The following is a 20,670-nucleotide window of genomic DNA, read 5'->3' on the forward strand; positions in this document are numbered from 1 at the left end:
CTCTGAGCTGAACCCGCGTTGAATATCGAATCGCAAAACTGCGACAATGCGTCGCAAAGAGCCGTGACCTTGGAAAAGATATCGAATCGATATCTATCGTTCGATATCAGTCGAGATTTGATGCCTTTTCCTTTCTCCGTTTACATACTATCATACGCGTTGTTAGATTGATTTAGCAACCACCACAGAGCACTCAATTGCTTTTTTTTTTCCCCAATATAAACGGATAGCTATTAGAAGACGGACGCATAATAACAGACAGAAAGACAAAGTGTACATGTATGTCTCCCAGTTTTTACCTCCTGAATATGTATGACCATTTCCCTATGTAGTTCGAGGGCATGCATAGTAATAAACTTGGTTGAATAGCTTTGTTTCACCCACTAGTCCAAGAGGAAGCACGAAGCACCCCTATCGACGTGTAGCCACACCCTTCTTATGTAACAACCACGTACTGACACAGAAATTTAAGGGACACTAAATATTCAGTTTCAGGCGAAACTGAAACCTCGGGTCGCATTTTTTTTACGCAAACGCCAATTTCGACCTAAAACGTCCGCATGCATCACGCAATCGGGGTCCACTGTTCTCATTGTGTATTCGTGAATTCAGTCCGTTTCTATGTATAAAGATGTAAAAAAAAAATGGAATCTGAGACATTGGTTAAATTGAAACTCAATGAAATATTTGTCTACTCATTAACAATTATCTAGCCCTGAGCGAACATTATCGAAATCCGTGACATCATAACCGCTGGTCCATAGACCTTATGGTGGCTGGACTATCGGTGTGTATATTTAGCGTCTATTTTTACCGCGCCTCAGCCCATGAGAATACAGACCTTTATTGTGTAGCGCAAGTATATGTTCTATTCCTCTGGGCTATCTTGTATCCTTGTAGTGAACATTCTCGACTGGCAGACGAGTTTTGGGAACGGTTTTCCTATTGGCGTACTCCTCACCAGGCGCTTCAGCTGGCTTGCACCAAAATTAATTGGCGAATTTCCTATCTTAATTGCATCTGGAAGAAATAATTCCTTCTGTTTAATGCATATATATATATATATATATATATATATATATATATATATATATATATATATATATATATATATATATATATATATATATGTATATATATATAGTAAACGACTTGCCATATTTGTACGCTATAAACAAACATACGCAATGTTTACGTTTCCTTGCGCTCTCTCTTGCTCGTCTGATAAACGACCGCGGTAATATTTAGGAACCTTTGACTGATGGCACTAGGAAATGAAGTGCAAATGACGTCGGTTGGCATAAATCACATCGGTATATGAAAGCGTCTTCCGAGAAGTAAAGAAAAAGAAACAACATTTGCGCAAGTATCATGAGGTCACCAAGAAGCACTCTCTGCGTGAATTATGGCGCGGCAACCCTTTATGCGCATAATATTTTGTAAAGACGCAACGTGGCTATTAATAAAGTCCCTGTTCGATGACAGCGAATAAAGGCCACTGGCAATGTTCTTCGCCAACCTGTTTCTTGGCGAAGGTGCGCGCAGGCTAAATTATAACATCGCTTGCTGCCGTGAAAAAACATATTGCTTTTACAGATTAGCGAACGAGGAAATGGAACGACACCTCTTACTAGTCAAGTGCACTGAAGAAGAAATTTGTAGCAATATGATTTTCATAACAGCGTCACCTAGCGGTGCAGAAGTGTGCATATATCACCGTATTTTGATATTTCAATTTTGTTGACTGGTTGCCAACTGCCTTTTGTCATGCCTACTTTCTCGTCAACAAGCTGGTAAGAAGCATACTTTGTCCCTGATATTTTTTCGCTTTCTTTGAGTGCACTTGAGTCTTTCGGCAACTACAGTCGATACTCATCTTAACGAAACGGTATGTTAAAAACATTATTAAATTTTAAAGTACGTTATAAGCTCACCGACACATAATCAGAGGGGCGATAATACGTTGAAAATCTCGCATCAACGAAATAAGCCCTATGCCTTGCTCAATGTAACCAAGTTTGGCGGGAAGACGGGTAACATGGGGAAAATATGTGTATACCCGGTTACTGTTGAAATGACTGACGCCAACATGGTCTGCGATCCCATGAAAAAAACACAAGACGCACTCAACGGGCCCACCGTCTACGGCAAGCGCCTAAAAAGCAGGCAAAAATTACATAATCTTGCGCTGAAATGAACAGAACGTTATGCGCGTGAGTTTCCAAATTGCTTTATTGCGATAGCAATTATATGTACACTCCAGGTGCATTTTGCTGTCGGCGTCGCCGTCGCCGTTATGTTCCGTATAAAGTCCAAGGGCGATAACGCCATCGCCGTGCGTGGTATGTTGTATGCGCGAGTGAATGCAAGCGAAAGAAACCGACCATTGCGGCTCAATCTGGTGCGCGTTAAGGAAGAAAGCGGAGAGTAAACGCGCCGCTTTCCGTCGCGCGAAAGACCTAGGGGGAATGGAAGGGAGGGAAGCGGGCAGAGGGGGGGGGGGGGGGGGGGGCGTAGTGTTCCGGCAACAAATGCTCGTTTCGCGAACAGGCGCAAGGGGTACTGACGACCGCGGCTCAGTCTATGCGGAGGAAAGCAGGGAGGCAGCGCGGGAGGGAGTTGCTGTCCGCCTCCCTCCCGCGCCGCCTCCCTGCTTCGACTCCGCGCAGCGCGTACCTTGCACGGCCACGCGCAATTGAGCGCCGTATCTTGAAGGGGACCTGCAGGCGGCTCATGCAAAAGTATATTTCCACATAGCAGCGAAGGTACCATAGAAGCCCATACGTTCTGCAATGGAGGTTTATGGAGCCATGGCAGCGCCAATATGCATTTCGCGGAGCCAACTACACGGTGGAAAAGAAAAAAAAAAAGACAGCTTGCCGTTCGAGACTTGTTGCGCCAAGTGGTCTATTGCGCCAGCTAACATCACATCGCATATAGACGGTTTCACTTGCGCGATAACTGCAGCGAGAGTGCGCCCCCAAGAAAGTTACGGTCACGGGCCTTATCAGTCTACTGCGCCGGAACCCAAAGCGCGTTTTTAAGCTGTTTTCCTGCAGGAAAGCTTATATTTACGTTTTCAGGTAAAAGACGCGCGCATTACGCCTCAAGGCGAATAGATAAAAATGTTCGTGTAAATTATGGTAACATTCACTTGTAAAATTGTTCTTATTGCAGAGGAAAAGTGTTGAAAATCTGCGGGCTTAGATTAGAACGCGCTCTTGCTAGTCAATATCGCAGCCAATGCCTTTTTTCTTGCTAAATTTAGCGGGCTACGTTAATGAGTGATACCGGAAACCGTCCAGCACCTATGTTTGTAAACAGTGAAAGGGTATGCACAAAGCACACAACAGTACAAATGAAGCGTAATTTTGCCGCAACATCGCGTCACAGTGCAACCTGGATACATCCATCTGTATATATAGACCTCACTCTATAACGGCACGCATTAGACTGGTGAGCCTTGAGAGTTTTCCATGAATTCCTAGGAATGGGTTCACCCAGCTTTTGAACTAAGTACCGTATGCATGTGTCCGCAGTACGAACACACATCTGTTATGTTGGTGTTAAGTCAACATTACATTGAAATAATTCACAGAAACCCCACTTTAACCTTCACTGACACAGCACGCGCGCCACCTGTAGTTTTTTTTTTTATTACTGAATACATAGAAAAATTTATTAGTTACTGAAAAGGCAGTTACAAAATAATGTTACTGATCAAATCTTATAAGGTTATACCATATATATTGCCATTACCTTTTATGGCTATGCATAAGAGAGTTTTGACGACATTACCAGTGCTAAATACGGTAATACAATCTCGGCTTATCTTAGCACGCATAGCCACGAGAAAACTTAAGCAAGCCTGCACAGTTTAGTATTCATAATTATTTGTGGATGAACGAAAACAGCTTGTGACTTCACATTTTTAAAATTCTAATTATATTTTCTGTACTTTTTCAAATGTTTCGGTTGGTGACGTATTGGATGCATAATTTTCATCAACGAGGGTTTTGACCCGCGAGATGTAGTCGCGTGTCAATCGCACGACCACAATGGATGTCGCTGCTCATGGTTTGGAACCACATTTCAGCCTCCCCTTCGCGACCATGTGAACTGACCCTCGCTCATGCCTTTGTGCGCGCTGTGTTCTCGCCGCTGTTGCGTTGAAGCAATAGATCTCACGAAGGTCACTTCGCTCGCTGCTGCTGCCGCGCTTGTTCACACAAGCGTTTTGACAGCGAGTATCCGCGCTCATCGAGTGTGATGTGTTCGTGTTTGTTTGTGCGCGCTGATGCTTGTTAATTCATTTAGAAAGAGAATGTTTTCAACTTTATATGGCTGATAAAACTACTATCCTTACTTCGTATAGCTGCCTACTAATCTGCTATCGCAATCGATGCTTCGACTTTCGGGCGAAACTGCAACCTTTTTTATATAGTGCCGCTCTCGATTTAACGAAACAATTTTTGGGTCACGTCCACTTCGTTAACTGGACGTTTCCCTGTACCAATTACGAGGATTAAAAAAATTTCACCTTACTGTGTCCCACGGCATATTGCCCTTGCTCAAAAAGAAATAATAAAAATTTAAGAAAAATTGCAGGATCCACGCGCTTTGGGAATCGGTGTTATATTATTTCTTTATTATTTTTTTTATTCTCTTTATTATTTTTATTTCATACATGTCAAACCCAACGGGGATTTAGGAGTGAAGGGCACGTGCATAATAAACATTAAAAGAAGTGTGTGTATAGGTATAAAAGGAATACGTTGTCCAATCTATTGCTTGAACATAATACGAAACGAAGGTGCATGTGCTAACGACAATAACAGTATAACAATGTTACGGTTAACCTCTGTGAGACACGTAAGTGGCGTTCGAGTAATTACAGAAAATTATCTAGATAATTACAACTATACATGTTGGCGAATTGTTCTGTTCTCTAATCATCATCAGTAGCAGCAGCCGCAGAAGCAGCAGCGTAGGCATTTTATGTCCACTGCAGGACGAGGGCTTCTCCTTGCGATCTACAATTGCCCCTGTCCGGCGATTGGATTGGATTGAAGCCAACTTTATTTGTGCCTGCAGTTGGCCGCTCGTGCGCCCCGACGAGGGCCTACGTCATCTACGAAGACGCCGTTAAGGCACATTCACACCGAAAGCGGAGCGTCTAAGCGGACAAGCGGATTTTCAAAGCGGCGAGGCGGCGAGCGCCCGCGCCTGTTCAGACCGGCCGCGTTGTCTGGCTATCCGCGCCGCCGGGAAGGCGGGGCATCTCGCAATTTCTTTAGCAATTTCAGGGACGTGCCGCCATCTCGCGGCACTTTGGGTTTGTGCGCGCACTTTCGATATTTTTTTCTTCGTGGGTCGACGCGCTCCCGTCCGCTATCTACTTCTGCAAAATGATGAGCTCAGACGAAGAAGACGAGATCGTTGGCATTTTACTCGCCACTTGTCCAGTCGATTTTCAAGATTTGTTACAGCGCAACACAAGACAAGGACAAAAGAAGGTATAAAGCGACGACACGGCGCCGTGTCGTCGTTTTATACCTTCTTTTGTCCTTGTCTTGTGTTGTGCTGTAACAAACCTTACTATGAATCCCAATTAACTGGCCCAACTTGCCGTTTTGACGCTTTTGAATAACAGAAGCGAAAAGCCCAGAGAAAGACATTCATTTACATTCCTTCACCAGCGCCTCCGCAGTGTCGGGTTCTGATTGGCTGCGGCCAAAGCGGCCAACTTATCCGCGCGGAAAAAATCGGTCCGGGCGCGATCCGGCCAAGCGGCCGCGTATTTTCCGCAAAGCGGAAAATCCGCGGCCGCTTGGCCGGATCCGCTTGTCCGCTTGTCCGCTCCGCCTTCGGTGTGAACGTGCCTTTACTCGGCGCGTATCTCCGCTCGCCGTTGCCGGCTCGCTGGGTACCTGCCTTTCGAGCGCCCCGAGGACCTGCTGGACGGCCCAGAGCTGTTCGTCTCGGTCGTAGCTCTTCGCGGCTGCCTCAAGCCGCGGTGGGATCGTTTTTTATTTTGCTTCTTCCGGGTTTTTAACGGAGTCCCACAAGATGTGCGTGTAATCTGCCCTCTCCCTCCGGCAGACTCTGCACTTATCGGTCGGATATGTCTCGGGGTACATGCGATGCATCAGTCTCGGGCTCGGTAGCGACCCGGTCTGGAGCTGTCTCAACAGTACCGCCTCCGCTCGACTGAGCCTCGGGGGCGGGGGTGGGAGTGTCCTGCGAGCCAGGCAGTAGGCCTTCATGATTTTATTGTAATCCGTCATGCGGTCCTTGGTCCCGAACCACGTCGGACGGTTTGTCACCGGGGCGCGGTTGGTTAGCGCTCGCGCCGCTGCGTGTGCCGTCTCATTGTGGTTCTCATTGCGTTCCGACGCGTCGCCCGCGTGCGCCGGGAACCACTTGAGTCTTACTTTTCTATCTTGTAGTTTGACCGCTCGCAGTACGCGCTCAGCCTCCCTGCAGATTTGGCCTTTGGCGAAGTTTCGCACCGCCTGTCTCGAGTCACTCAGCACCGTGTGGCAGTCTGCGTCGGCGATGGCCAGGCCGATGGCTACCTCCTCCGCTTGTTCCCCTCCGGCGCTTCTCACGCTCGCTGCCGTCCTCGTGGCGCCTGTTGACGCCTTTATGACGACCGCTGCGAAGGCGTTCCGTTGGTATTCAGCCGCGTCCACGTACCGCGCATGTTCGTCGTTGGCATGCTGGTCGATGAGAGCCTTGGCCCTCGCCGCTCTTCTTCCCTTGTTGAACTGGGGATTCATGTTCTTCGGTATGGGGTCGATTCTGGTCTGGCGTCGGACCTCTTCGGGGACTGGGAGCTTCATCTCCACCGCGTTCGAGCATCCTATTCCCAGATCGTCCAGTATCTTCCTCCCGGCTTTGGTCATGGACAGCCGCTCCTGTTGAAAGGTGCGTTGCGCTTCGGCTATTTCTTCGAGCGTATTGTGTATCCCGAGTTGTAACAAGCGGGTCGTGCTCGAGGACTCGAACAGGCCCAGCGCCGCCTTGTACGCTCTTCTGATGAGCACGTTCATTTTGTTACGTTCGTGTTGCAGCCATCTGTGGTAGGCTGCAACGTACGCAACGTGGCAGATGACGAAGGATTGGACGAGTCTAACAAGGCTCTCCTCTCTCATGCCAGCCTTCCGGGAAGTGACTCGTTTAAGGAGTCAAATCGCGTTGGCTGCTTTTCCCGTGAGACGGGTGATGGTTTCGCCGTTTCTTCCGTGCTTTTCGATGACCATGCCTAGGATCCTAATTTTGCCCACCTCGGGGATCACGTTGCCGGATTTGGTCACGATTCTGATTTTTTCGTTTTCGCGTTGTCTGGTCTTGCCTCTGCTGTTTTTGGTAGGTGGGAGTATGAGAAGCTCCGATTTGCTCGGCGAACATCTCAGTCCGGCGCCTTCCAGCTGGTCTTCTATTGCGTCGACGGCGGCTAGCAGCGCGCCCTCAATGTGGGCGTCGCTGCCACCGGTCACCCACAGCGTGATATCGTCCGCTTAGATGGTGTGCCTGACGTCTTCGATGTCCGCGAGCTTTTCGGCCACTCCGATCATTACCAGGTTGAACAGCATCGGCGAAATGACCGATCCCTGTGGTGTGCCGGTGCTCCCGAGCTTTTTCTCTTGCGTCTGTAGGTCGCCTGCTCGTAGCTCGGCGGTCCTGTCCGTGAGGAAGTCCTTGATGTAGTCCTAGGATCTTTCGCCCATGTTGAGCGTGGAGACTTGGGACAGAATCGCCGAGTGTTTCACCTTATCGAAGGCGCTCTGAAGGTCGAGCCCTAGGATTGCTTTGTTGTCGCGGGCGCTGCCACCATCGTCAATGATTTGGTATTTGAGCTGCAGCATCGCGTCCTGCGTGCTGAGGTGCTGTCTGAAGCCGATCAAAGTGGCCAGGTACAGCCCTTCTCGTTCCAGGTAGTCTTGCCACCTGTTGAGCAGGACGTGCTCCAGCACCTTGCCCACGCATGACGTGAGCGAGATGGGCCGGATGTTATCCGTGTCCGGCGGCTTCCCCGGCTTGGGGATCAGGATGGTCTTGGCTGTCTTCCACAGCTTTGGCAGCGCGCCCGCTCTCCAGCACTTGTTGAAGTATTTGGCGAGGTTTTCAATCGAGCCATCATCGAGGTTCTTGAGCACCTTGTTCGTGACGAGATCCGGGCCGGCAGCCGACCGGCTGTTGAGGTCGTGCAGGGCCGCGTGTACCTCCTCGACGTCAATGTCACGATCGAGCTTCGCGTTAGGTAGGCCGCTGTACGGCGCGTTGTTCGGTGGGTGTAGTCGGCAGGTATTTGTCTTTAATGTGCCTGGTGACTTCGTCGGCGCCGTGTACTGAGACCGCCCGATGTATGAGCCTGGCGAGTCTGTCCCTTTGGTGCGACTTGGTCTTGGCTTCGTCGAGCAGGTGCCGCAGCAGGTTCCACGTCTTCCCGCTGTGCATCTGCCCGTCTGCCGCGTTGCAGATCTCGTTCCACTGTTGCGTGCAGAGCGCGCGGCAGTGATCCTCGATCCCTCGGTTCAGCTCCGCCACCTTCTTTCTGAGTCTGCGGTTAAGCCGTTGTTGCTTCCAGCGATTGAGTATCGACTGTTTGGCTTCGATGAGATGCACAACCCGGCTATCTACTTTGTCGATCTTCGCGCCCGTTTCAATTTCTTTGGTCGCGTCGCGTACGCTCTTGTTGATTTCGGCCGACCACGAGTGGATGTCTTCGATCTCGTCGTCAGCGTCGCTCTTCTGGCTTCTGGCGTCCCGAAAGGCATCCCAGTCTATCCATCTGTGTGTTTTAATGCTGGTGTCATTGTGTTCCGGTATGCCGATTTCCACCAAGGTGTGGTCGCTGCTGAGGTCGATCCCCTTGTTTCTCCAGGTGATCGCGCCCCGGATGTCGTCCTTGACGAACGTGAGGTCCGGAGTGGTGTCCCTGGACACGGAGTTACCGATTCTCGTCGGATGTGTCGGGTCCGTGATGAGGGTGAAGTCGAGTTCCGTGGCGTCTTGGTACAGGTCGCGGCCCTTTGTTGTGTACTTGTTGTAGCCCCAGGCAGGGTTCATCGCGTTGAACTCTCCGCACGCCATCAGCGTGTTGCGGCCCGCTGCGGTGCTGGCTCTGTGCAGTAATGTCTTGAATCTTTGTTTCCTCGGTGATGGGTTGCTCTAGACGTTGAGCAGAAATATGCTTTCTTTTCTCTTCTTGCCCGGGATGATTTCGGCAAGTGTATGCTCAATCTTGATATTGCTTTGCAGCTCGTGTTCGGGGAAGGTGAGTCCCTGACCAGGGTGCACAGGCCTCTCCCGTCAGGCAGTCCCTTGTGCACGCTGTAGCCGGGGAGGGACGGTGCGGCGGTTAGTGTTTCTTGTAATAGTATAACGTCCGGCTTGCGCGCGGCATGTGCGATGTGCTGTTGGACGAGTGCCTTCTTCCTTCCGAAGCCGCGACAGTTCCACTGCCACGCTCTTACACGTGCTGCTGCTGGTGTTGCGCTGGCGGCCATGATTGCGTTGGCGTGTACGGGGCTCCCTGGTTGGGTGGATGTTGATGGTGGACCTTGGGTCCCTGGAACACCACGATCGCAGTGGTCGTGCTTCCAATCCTTTTTGCACCCACTGCTAGCGGGTTCCTCTCGTTGACGATGTCTCTATCTAGCTCGTCGGCGCTCGCGTCGATGGGGGTGCCTCTGATGACGCCCTTTACAGTGTTGTGAGGTGCCGTGCGATATGCGCTAACCTCGTAGTCCTGCGAAAACAGATTGCAACTAGCGCCCGCGAATTTCCTCATTTCATCGCCTCACCTGGTTTTCTGCCGTCCTCGAATGCGCTTCCCTTGTCTTGGCACCCATTCTGTAACCCTAATGCTGCACCGGTTATCTAACCTGCGCATTACATGACCCGCCCAGTTTCATTTTTTTCTCTTAATGTCCATTACAATATCGGCTATACCCGTTTGCTCTCTGATCCAAACCGCTCTCCTTCTGTCTCTTACCGTTATGCTTAGCATTCTTCGATCCATCGCTCCTTGCGCGGTCCTTGTTCAAAAGCTTCTTTGTCAGCCAATCTAACATCCAATCTAATCTAACATCAGGTTATCTAACATCCAATCTAATCTAACATCAGGTTATCTTCGAGCACGAGGTCTGGAGCTGTCCTGCGAGAAGTGCTCTATAGTCGCTTTCACGCGTAAAGCAATGAAACCATACGTTATCAGAATTAATGGACAGCCAATTGCCTACGAGAAGACGCACCGCGGTTTCTCGGAGTAATAATAGATCGAGACCTTTCCTGGAGTCCTCATATCTCCTACCTAAAAAGGAAATTAGTCATGGTAACCCACGTGCTCAGATTTCTTGCGGGAAAGTCATGGGGTGCGTCTGTGAGTGCGATGCTCCACCTCTATAACGCACTGTTCCTCGGTTTCCTGCGCTATAGTTTACCTGTAGTGGGTGGGACCGGTAAGACCAACCTGCGTGCCCTCCAGTCTGTACAAGCTCAAGCTCTGCGAATTTGCCTTGGTCTTCCCAGATGTGCGTCCACGGCAGCAACAATAGCCATCGCGCATGACCACCCCATCAACACGTATCTTCAAGTCGACACTTTAAAGATGCTTATCAGGCACTTCGCCCGACTTCTATCGCATCATCTCGTCTCTCTTCCTGCCGCTCGACCTCGTTCAGCGTTTAGCAAGATGATTGCCGCCAACCATGGAACTTTACCGTCAAACTTCACGCCTGCAGCACGACCATCTCAACCGCTGTGGTGCCTCCATCCACTCCAGGCTCTTCTTCATATTCCCAGTATCAAAAAGAAAACGGAGATGTCAACTCTCGCCCTCAAACAATCCGTGCTTTCAGTGCTACATGACAAGCACAGAGGACGCATTCACGTTTACACGGACGATTCTGTCTCCTATAGTAGTTCAGCTGGAGCAGTGGTGATTCCGGCAGAGTGTGTCACCCTCAAGTTCGACATCTCACATTACATCATCGACGGCGGCAGAACTCGCAGCTATCCGTGCTGCTCTGGAGTTTATTGTTCACAAATCATCACATTCATGGTCCATCTTATGTGACTCAAAGGCAGCTCTTCAGTGTCTGATGTCCCCTTTCAACCATGGGCCAAATGTGCAACTAGTCGCAGACATCCGACTACTCCACCATCACGCAATCAACAAGGGACACAACATCATCTACCAGTGGATGCCGAGTCACTGCGGAATTTCAGAAAATGACAGTGCGGATGACGCTTAAGTAAAACTCTTGCTTGGGCTAGTTGGTTCATGCTTGAAGTACGTAAAGGCAAGGCGCAGAAGACCAGGACTTAGGAAGAAACACAAACGACAAGACGGGCGCCTACTCATAACTAAGTTTATTTTCGCAACAAGCCTGCCTTATGTAGGTCATTCACGCCGAGTCACGCACAAAACTTTAGAAGGAAAAATAACACAGCAATCTATCGACCATTCAGGAATGTTATCTGCGCAGCTATCGACAGAGCAAACAAGAACCACACGTGGATCAGCACAGGAGCCAACTGATCTAGTACAGCCTTTTTTTTCAACGCCAACGGGGACAAAAAACCAGACATAAAAAGTACCGTCTACACTTCACTACCAACCAATCTAAACACACTTCAAACGCCTAAGACCCAGTCAGTGATAAAACCCGCACGACGATGGGAATAATGACCAACGAATAACACGGAAATAACATGAAAAATGCGTCTAAGAACAGTGTCTGCGTCAAAACTAAAATCTCTAATAGTCACTCACATAAAAATTGATAGAACATGTAACCGCGCGAAAAAAGAACCACGCGACAAACAATGAAATGGACAGAAGTGATGATGAACGATAAAGGTCTAAGAACAGCGTCTGCGTCAAAAAACAACAAAAGCCTAAAAGCCACTAGAAAATCGTCAGCAAAATAAAACTAGTTAATTAAAAGGATGACAGACGGTAAAACAAATGAAATCACTCTAACAAGAGGCCTAAATGAAACCTTCTAAAAAAGTCGTCTCCTTGTCACTAAGCATAATGGACGGCCTGCTGACGCATGCGTTCCCCTCTTTTTTGATGAAAAAGGCTTCCACAATTTCCCGCTCATACCTGTCTTTTCCATACTTCAAAAATTTGGTTTTGTCAAACTGAGGCCGGCAATTAGAGCAATCTCTGCAATGCTCTGCAAGGAAACTCCCTTCCTTGTTGCGCAGATTACGACAATGTTCCATTGCCCGCTCATTGAAACATCGACCTGTTTGTCCGATATAGCTGCGCCCACAGCTTAGGGGTATTCGGTAGACTACACGTGTCCTGCATTCAGTGAACTTCTTCTGATGCTGGATTGAACAAGCCGGGCGTTTCTCTCCGTTCATGGCACAAAGCTTAGACAGCTTGCAAGGCGCCGAGAAAACAACCTGAACGTTATGCCTACTTGCCACTTTCTTAATGTTGTGCGATACCTTATGAATGTACGGAATTACCGCAACAGAACTGCGTGAAACTGGCTCCCTGATAAGAGGCGGGTGCTTTAGTTTTTGGAGCATCGTTTCACAGACAGCTGAAATCAGACATGGCGGGAAGCCTGCCTGTTGTAGTCGTTGCACTTGAGTGTTAAAGCTACTTGACACCAAATGGATGCAAGACTTAGTTAAAGCCGCTTGCAGAGAATTTGTAGCAATTGCACGCTTTACAATCTTTGAATGGGCGCTCTCAAACGGAAGCAGGCCTTTCAAAGAACGCGGATTGTACATCCAACAAAGGCCTTCCTTTGGAAACACTAGCCTGATATCCAAGAACTGGAGTTGACCGCATCTCGGAACTTCCTTGGTAAACCTGAGACCCTGACTGTGGTTCGAGAAGATAGTCATGGTTGTCTCAACGGTAGAAACTAATTCGTGCTCAGGGACGTCCTTCAAAATGACCAAGAAATCATCAACATATCTGTAAATTGACACTACATGAGGATCACAAAGATTATTACTGATGTCAGTTCCTACAACGGATAGGAAGATATCGCAAAGGACTGGAGCCACAGAAGAACCGATGCATATCCCTTTCTTCTGCACATAAAACTTGCCTTCAAACAGAATGGCGGTTGAGTTCAGGTAGAACTCTAATAAGGAAATGAAACTGTCCACGCTTACACCTGCCGCATTCTGGAAGCGGACTTCACCAATTGATTGGATCTTGTCCCTGACCGCCGCTAAGAGACCTTGGTGAGGGACCGAATAGAAGAGATCTTCAATGTCTATGGAGAACGCATTGTATTGACGAGGCGGCAGGTTGTCCAGATCCTTCAGCACCTCCAGAGAACTACGCACCAGGAAAGGGTCGTCGCTCACCATGTTTCGCAGATGTGTCTGAAGGTACCAGCTAACCAGACGTTGCCATGTTCCCCTTTCTGAAACAATGGTGCGCAGCGGACATTCAGGCTTGTGTGTCTTCACAGTGAAGAAGATCTCAAGAAACCTCCCTTTTTCCTCTTTTGCCATCTTGTGCAGGTTTTCCAAATTCATTTCTCCCGCCCGTCTTGTCGTTTGTGTTTCTTCCTAAGTCCTGGTCTTCTGCGCCTTGCCTTTACGTACTTCAAGGATGACGCTTCCCGGTCGGCTCATGATGGTGCCCAGATTATACCCATACCGCTGTCAAGAACAGATGCAGCCACAAGTCTTTGCTCCCTCGCCCGCGAGCTTACACAGAATCTGTGGAACACCAGTGAATTCACGAACGCACGTCTCCACAGATTGGATCCACGTCTGCAACTCCGCCTACCACCAGGGTTGCCACGAGCGGAAGCAACACTTCTGTGCCGCCTGTGGCTCGGCGTGGCATTCTAGAACTCCTACTCATTCCGCATTGGAATGGCCGACAGCCCTACTTGTGACACCTGCGGCTGCGATGAGACGATTGAGCACCTCCTTTGTGACTGTCCCCGTTAAAAAGTGCCAAGAAAAGTGCTCGTGACCGCTCTCGAAAAACTGGACAATCGCCCCTTTACAGAGGAAAAAGCTCTAGGACATTGGTCCAGACGGGCTTCGGCACTCAAGGCCTTAAGGGCTTTGCTTAAGTTTTTAAGGACATGCGAACTGTGCGACCGCCTTTGAATGTTGTAGCGCGTAGTTTCGCATTGCTATTTGAATTTTCTGGTTTCCATTTTTTTCCCTCTTCTTCTTTCTCCTTTTATTCCCTTTACCCCTTTCCCCAGCACAGGGTAGCCAGCCGGTACTTACACTGGCTAACCTCCCTGTCTTTCCTCTCGTTTGTCTCCTCCTCCTTCTTTGTCAGCCTCCAAGTCTCTGCCCCATATGTAATAATAATAATAATAATAATAAGCCTTCCCAGTTCATTAGCTTGAATACTTCTTCCAAGCACGCAGTGAATAGCATTGGAGAGATTGTGTCTCCTTTGCGTGACCCCTTTTAACGCGACAGCGTTGAGGATCTCGTGTCGCAGAAAAGCCGGTGTCGTCGGTGTCGGCGGCGTTGGCCGTGAGCGATAAATCCCGGGAGGCATTTCATAAATAAAAAACAACTGCCAAGATGGGCTTGGTGGGAATCGAACCACGGTCTCCGCAGTGGGAGACGCAGACGCTACCACTCAGCCAGGAGTTCGATGCTTCAAAATGGTACAAAAGCGCCTCTAGTGTTTTTATAGGTATCTTCCTACTTGTCTTGTGTAGAATTAAGGTGGCTGTGGAATCTCTGTAGATATTTTCCAAGATATTTACGTAAGCCGCCTGTACTCCTTTATTACGTAATTCCTCTATGACTGCTGGTATCTCTACTGAATCAAATGCGTTTTCGTAATCTGTGAACGCCATACAGATAGATTGATTGTACTCTGCGTATTTCTCCATTACCTGATTAATGACATCGATGTAATTCCTTGTAGAGTATCCCTTCCTGAAGCCAGCCTGCTCCCTTGGTTGACTGAAGTCCGGTGTTGCCCTTATTGTATTGGAAATTATCTTTGTGAATTTTTACATAATACTGCGGGAAAGCTAGTGGGCTTATATATTTTCACTTCTTTAACGTCTCCCTTTTTGAGGATTTGTATAATGTTTGTATTATTCTAGTTTTCTGGCACTCTTGAAGCCGATAGCCACTTCGTATAGAGAGCCGCCAGTTTTTCAAGCATTATGTCTCCTCCATCTGTAATTAAATCGACTGTTAGACCATATTCTCCTTCCTCTTTTTCCCGTTTCATGTCTTGCAATGCCCTTCTAACCTTATCGCTAGTTATCGAAGGAGTCTCTGCAACCTGTTAATTAATCCTTCGAATGGAGGTATCGTGGCTCCTCTGTGTACTGTACAGGCCAATATAGTATTCTTCCGCTGCTGTTACTACACCTTCGAGATTGCTGATGATATTACCCTGCTTATATTTCTGTGCATACATCTTGGTTTGTGCTATGCAAAGTATTTCAGTGAAATGCCTGAGGAAAAAAGAGATTTCTTTGTCAGTTTTGAATCAGTATTCTTGTAGAGTTTGTGGACGGTTGTAGCATGTTTGTCTAGTTTCTAGGTTAGATAGGTACCTGGAACTGTCAGTGGCGGCGAGGTGTAAACGAAGCATGGTATGAAACTTTAAGCGAAGCTTTCCCTGGTATTTGTGAAGAAAAATGTTCGTGCTTAGCCATCACATTTGCATGTAAAGACCATACGAGCCAGTTTGACACATCTTCTATGGGAACCACCTCGCTCAACATAAACATGTTGCATTCGATCACGCATGACGGCACGTTGACAACGAAAAAATGACAGCGGTGGAATGGCCACGACGACATGAATATGACTGTATGACAACAACGAAACGGCGACGATGGAATGGCGTCGAGGGCATGAGAACCAAGAGGCCACTATGCTGGAATGACGACGATGGTGTGAAGAAGGGAATGACAGATGGAATGACCAACGACGGTATGACGACATTGGTATGACGAAAGTGGAATAACGACAACGCGTTGACGGCGACGGAACGGTGAGGACGGCGTGACGACAAAGGCGTGGCGACGATCGGCCGGCCGTGGGGCGGCGTGACGGTGACTCCTTGACGACGAAACAATGACCGCAATGGCATTGCAACAAGGAACGATGGAACGACGATGAATGTATGATGACAACGGCTCGAAGGTGGCGGCTTTGTGACGACGATATGAAAGTGCAGTGACAGCGACGATGAATGTATGACGACGACGGCTCGAAGATGGCGGCTTTGTGACGACGATATGAAAGTGCAGTGACAGCGACGATGAATGTATGACGACGACGGCTCGAAGATGGCGGCTTTGTGACGACGATATGAAAGTGTAGTGACAGCGACAGAGCGCATACGGAGGAAGAATGACGATGGCGTGACAACAAAGAGATGGTGACGAATGATTGAAGACTATGAAATGACGACGGCTACGGCATGGCAACGATGGCGTGTACACTGGTGTGTTGGAGCCCACACCTACGCTCACGCATATCGCATGCAGCCGCGTGCCGACTGTATTCGCACGATGTCCGGTGCTCGTTTGCACCAAGTGCGATACCAGCCGATCGTCCAAGACTGTAGCCAGTAGCCTGCAGGGATGGCAATTGTACGACAACATTACGTTCAGTGTGACGCACGCATGCGGCAAGAGCTATTAGGCATGACAGCAGCAACCAGCAGCAACCAGCAGCAGCGGGAAAGCCAAATGAAGAGGCAAAGAAAGATTCGCTTTAAAAGCGAGCTGGAACTGATTATCCCTGGAAAAACCATGTAGGGAAACGAACCCGCATGCCAAATGGCCACGGGGCACATGTGCTAAATAGCAACCAAGCGTTTATTTTGCCATGCAAGAAGCCGCACAAGCTATGCCGTGACCACCACCCTCCTCCCCAGTCACCCTCACCCTACCTTATTAATCGCACCACTAAACTAAACTCACCAGTGATAAGTAAAGGCAAACAAAACAATAAAAAAAGAGGACGAGTAACCGATGAAATCCTCATGTGGCTAACACTTTATTCGTGTTATTCTTTGTGCACGCCGCGGCAGAGCTGACCCACTTAAGGTAAACGTATCGTTCAGTGGCTAACTTTGATAAAGGCTGGTGACAATCACATCAAAGTTGCGCATCTGTTAAACAAGACGGTGTTTCTCTGCATGTCGAGTCTCTTTTCTAAGGTTAGGCTATCTCGTTTGCTAGTACGGGTTCTGTATGCAGAGTGGTTGTCCCAATGGAGCAACCGAAGGACGCGCAAGGACAGCTACTTGATATATTTGCGAGATCTACTGCTGTTTCTCTTTTCCTTTCTTTTTCTTTTTGCTGCAGGCTACAAAACGAAGCTGTTCCACAGCGCAAGTACGCCACTGCGCTGCTGACCAAACAAGCCTGTCTAATCAGCCAGCACAAAGTAACACACCGCACGCCTCACACAGCAGAAGACGGTTGCGGAACCGTTTATCCTAGTGCTGCCAATTTGCCAGGGGAAAAATTATGACTCAGCAGGCGTGCCCTCGGCGCCCTCGCAACTTAGCGTCTTTCTTCCCGTCTGCGTGATTTGCGGCGACCCGGCTCACAGCAATCAGAAACGCACGGACGGCAGGCGCGTTCTGCGGTTGGGCGTCTCGATCATGCAGATTGGTCGCAACGGTTGTGGCATTATCACAAAATGCGTTGGAGTGAGAAAATTCCAGATGCTTCCCGCCTAAGTGTCTTTCGCTGAATCCTTGACACAGGTTTCGAGAAGAAAAAGAACCACATAAGAAAAGAAGGACAGGCGGCCACACGACATGAATGGGTGTCCTCGCGGTGGCCTGTACACAACATGTTTTATTTTACATTGCCCGCATGTACACTGGTGAAACACTCGCACTGACCAACTGACTATTCCACTGTGGTTTTAATGCGGTGGCGGTGAAGTGCAGACCTGCGCAGATAATCGGCTTCAATGGGAGGTGTCTGCGCCCAACTCTCGCTCATAAGTTGGCCGCTGGTGTCACTTTCATGGCTTGTTCCTCCGCTACTCTGTGGGCGGCGTTGGAATGAGAACGTCGGCTGTTGTGCTGTGAGGAAATGCTCGCACATTTGGTGACTTTCGCAAACACAGTCACTGTGGTCGCCCGCTTGGCGGTCAAATTTGATTGCCAGAGCCTGAAAAATGTCGACGCATGTTGTCCGATGCTCTCTAAGATAAAGTTATAACCAGTTGTTTCGCCATATTGTAAGCATCAACAGTATTTTCGCACACTAAAGGTAACAACAGTTTCTCTTTTTGCAATCTTTAAAGTCCGGTTCTCCCTGTTTAATAACTGGAAAACACCGTGACGTTCAAGAGCGAAACGATAATCTGCACTTAAAGTTGCCCCTGAGTTCAAGGACTAAATTAGCACAACTCAAGCGACGCCGTTATGCTACCACCGTGCCACGCGGGAAAGCTACTTTGGCAGTTTCAAAAAAAAGTTCCATCAGTTATGCCGTACCGTCGAGGATTTACGTTACACAAAGCAGAGCAGAGGTTTAAAGCACTGGGATGTCTGTTGAAGGCTTCAACTCCTATCGACATGATACAGTACTACAGAATGACGCTCACCATTCCTTTAAAAGGCCTCAAAACAGTTCTTACCCATATTTGTCGCAGAGAAACCGTACAAGATTTTGCGAGATCCTGTGCCTTGCTCTGAAATTAACAACGGAAAACAGCCGTTTAGCATACTGTATAATATTGCGTATATATATATACGCGCACATATTGCATTCTGGAGAGCTACATGCAGCCAAGGCTGAAGCAATCTGCCGTCTGCAGACTCGAAGCAATGTGTGTATGGCGATCTTCTGCGTGACCACTTTTCTGGCTTATAATAAATATAAATAAGTTATTTTTTATATCTGATTAAGGATTATTCTGGATTATACTTTATCCTGTAAATTTTGTAATAAGTTATCTCTTCTCGTGCGGAGGGAATAAAGAAATTTCTATAGTTGTCATCTATTTATCATTAAGTGGTCTATTTTACGCAGTGACGCTGACATCGAGTTTCTCGTTGGGTTATTTTGGTTTGATCGGTTTCATCCTTATGCACAGGTTTCCATATTTCTTCTGGTCATCGTTTAATTCTAGACGCATTCCAAGGATACACGATCAATGTAATGTCTTTCGCTTGTATTTGTGTGCTGCGTTTCTTGGTTGGTTGTTTCTTTGCTTTGAATCATTCCAACTATAGCGAATGTCGGAAAGAAATAAAAAAGAAGGGAAGAATGAAAGCGAATTTTCGTTATCCTATATTGAAAGTTCATGCTTTTTAATTGTGATTCTGCTAAACGCAATTTTCCTGTGTTGATGGGTCCATGCGTGATATTCGTATCTGTTTACAGCTTGACCGCACGTCAGATTCCCTGATTGGGCTCTGGTTTGCGATACGGCCGACTTCTGCGCCTAAAAAGGCCGGTCTGAGTGCAATGGATGGATGGAGTAACTTTATTGAAAGGTCCTGCGAGCTACGGAGCGCAAGGTCCCATAGAGCGGGCTACTCCCACGTTGGGACCGGGAGTTGTAACTCCCTGGACGCATCGTGGGCTCGCTGGACAGCCCAGAGCTGCTCCGCCAGGTCCGTGCTGCGTAATGCGTCTTGTAGCCTGGCAGAGTCTTGATCCTTGTTTGCGTGGGTCCGACCACACGGCCAGAGCAAGTGATGTACGTCTAGTGGGCTATGGCAATTTTCGCAATATGATGTTTTGTATAGGTCAGGCATGTAGTGATGTAGTCTGTTCTGCGTGGGGTACGTGTTTGTTTGAAGCATTCTGAACGCCAGGGCTTGAGGCCTGGTGAGCTTATTGTGAGGTGTGCTATATATTCTGCGGTCTAGATAAAAGTGCTTTATGATCTCGTTATATGTGGAGGGAGGGTCCCGATTCTCGCTGGGATGGTCACGACCAGAATAGGTGGCGTCGCGGAGGGTTAGGTCTCGCGCGCTCCTGTGAGCCATCTCATTGAGATTGCGAGGGGCGTCCTCGATCTCTCCGAGGTGTGCCGGGAACCAGCAGATGGTGTGATGCTGCAGCGGTGGGGATCTATTGATTATTTGTAGTGCTTGGCTTGCAACTGCTCCTTTCTGAAAGGCTTTGACGGCCGAGCGTGAATCGCTGCAGACGTGGGTGGTGGTCGGGTCTGTGAGCGCGAGTGCGACGGCAACCTGTTCTGCTATCTCGGACTTGTGGGTCTTGACTGTGAGAGCGTTTCTGACTTGACCTTGCTTATTGATCGTGGTGGCAACGAAGGCCTTCCTGGTCGGGTACTGTGCCGCGTCAACGAAACAGGTTAGGATCTTCTTATCACGTATTTCGCGCAGGATGAACGATCCGCGTGCCAGCCTTCTGGGTTGATGGTGCGCGGGGTTCATGTTCCGCGGCAGTGGGCGAACCGTGTAGGAGTTGCGTGTGTCCGTCGGAACGCTTTGATATAGATTCTCGATTACTGTGGTGTCATGACCTAGTTTGGCTAGGATTTCTCTACCCGGTTTGGTTCCAGAGAGTCTTGTCCATTGAGCCCGTTCTTGAGCTTCGGGGATTTCCTCTAGTGTGTTGTGTACCCCCTACCCCCTGTTGCAGCAGGAGCTCTGTCTCGGTGTTCTTGGGGATTCCCAGCGCTAGTTTGACTAGCTTCCTCAGTTGTACATTGAGTTTG

The 20,670-nt window shown here is 48.6% G+C and overlaps 1 pseudogene; it reads right to left on the reverse strand.

The window, feature by feature from the left end:
• Window positions 1-3,272: 3,272 nt before the first annotated feature.
• On the reverse strand, window positions 3,273-7,871 carry LOC140218550 (uncharacterized; annotated as a pseudogene).
• Between the last annotated feature and the right edge of the window lie 12,799 nt (window positions 7,872-20,670).

Source organism: Dermacentor andersoni, chromosome 5, assembly GCF_023375885.2.
Source record: "Dermacentor andersoni chromosome 5, qqDerAnde1_hic_scaffold, whole genome shotgun sequence".
NCBI classification, from domain to species: Eukaryota; Metazoa; Arthropoda; class Arachnida; order Ixodida; family Ixodidae; genus Dermacentor; species Dermacentor andersoni.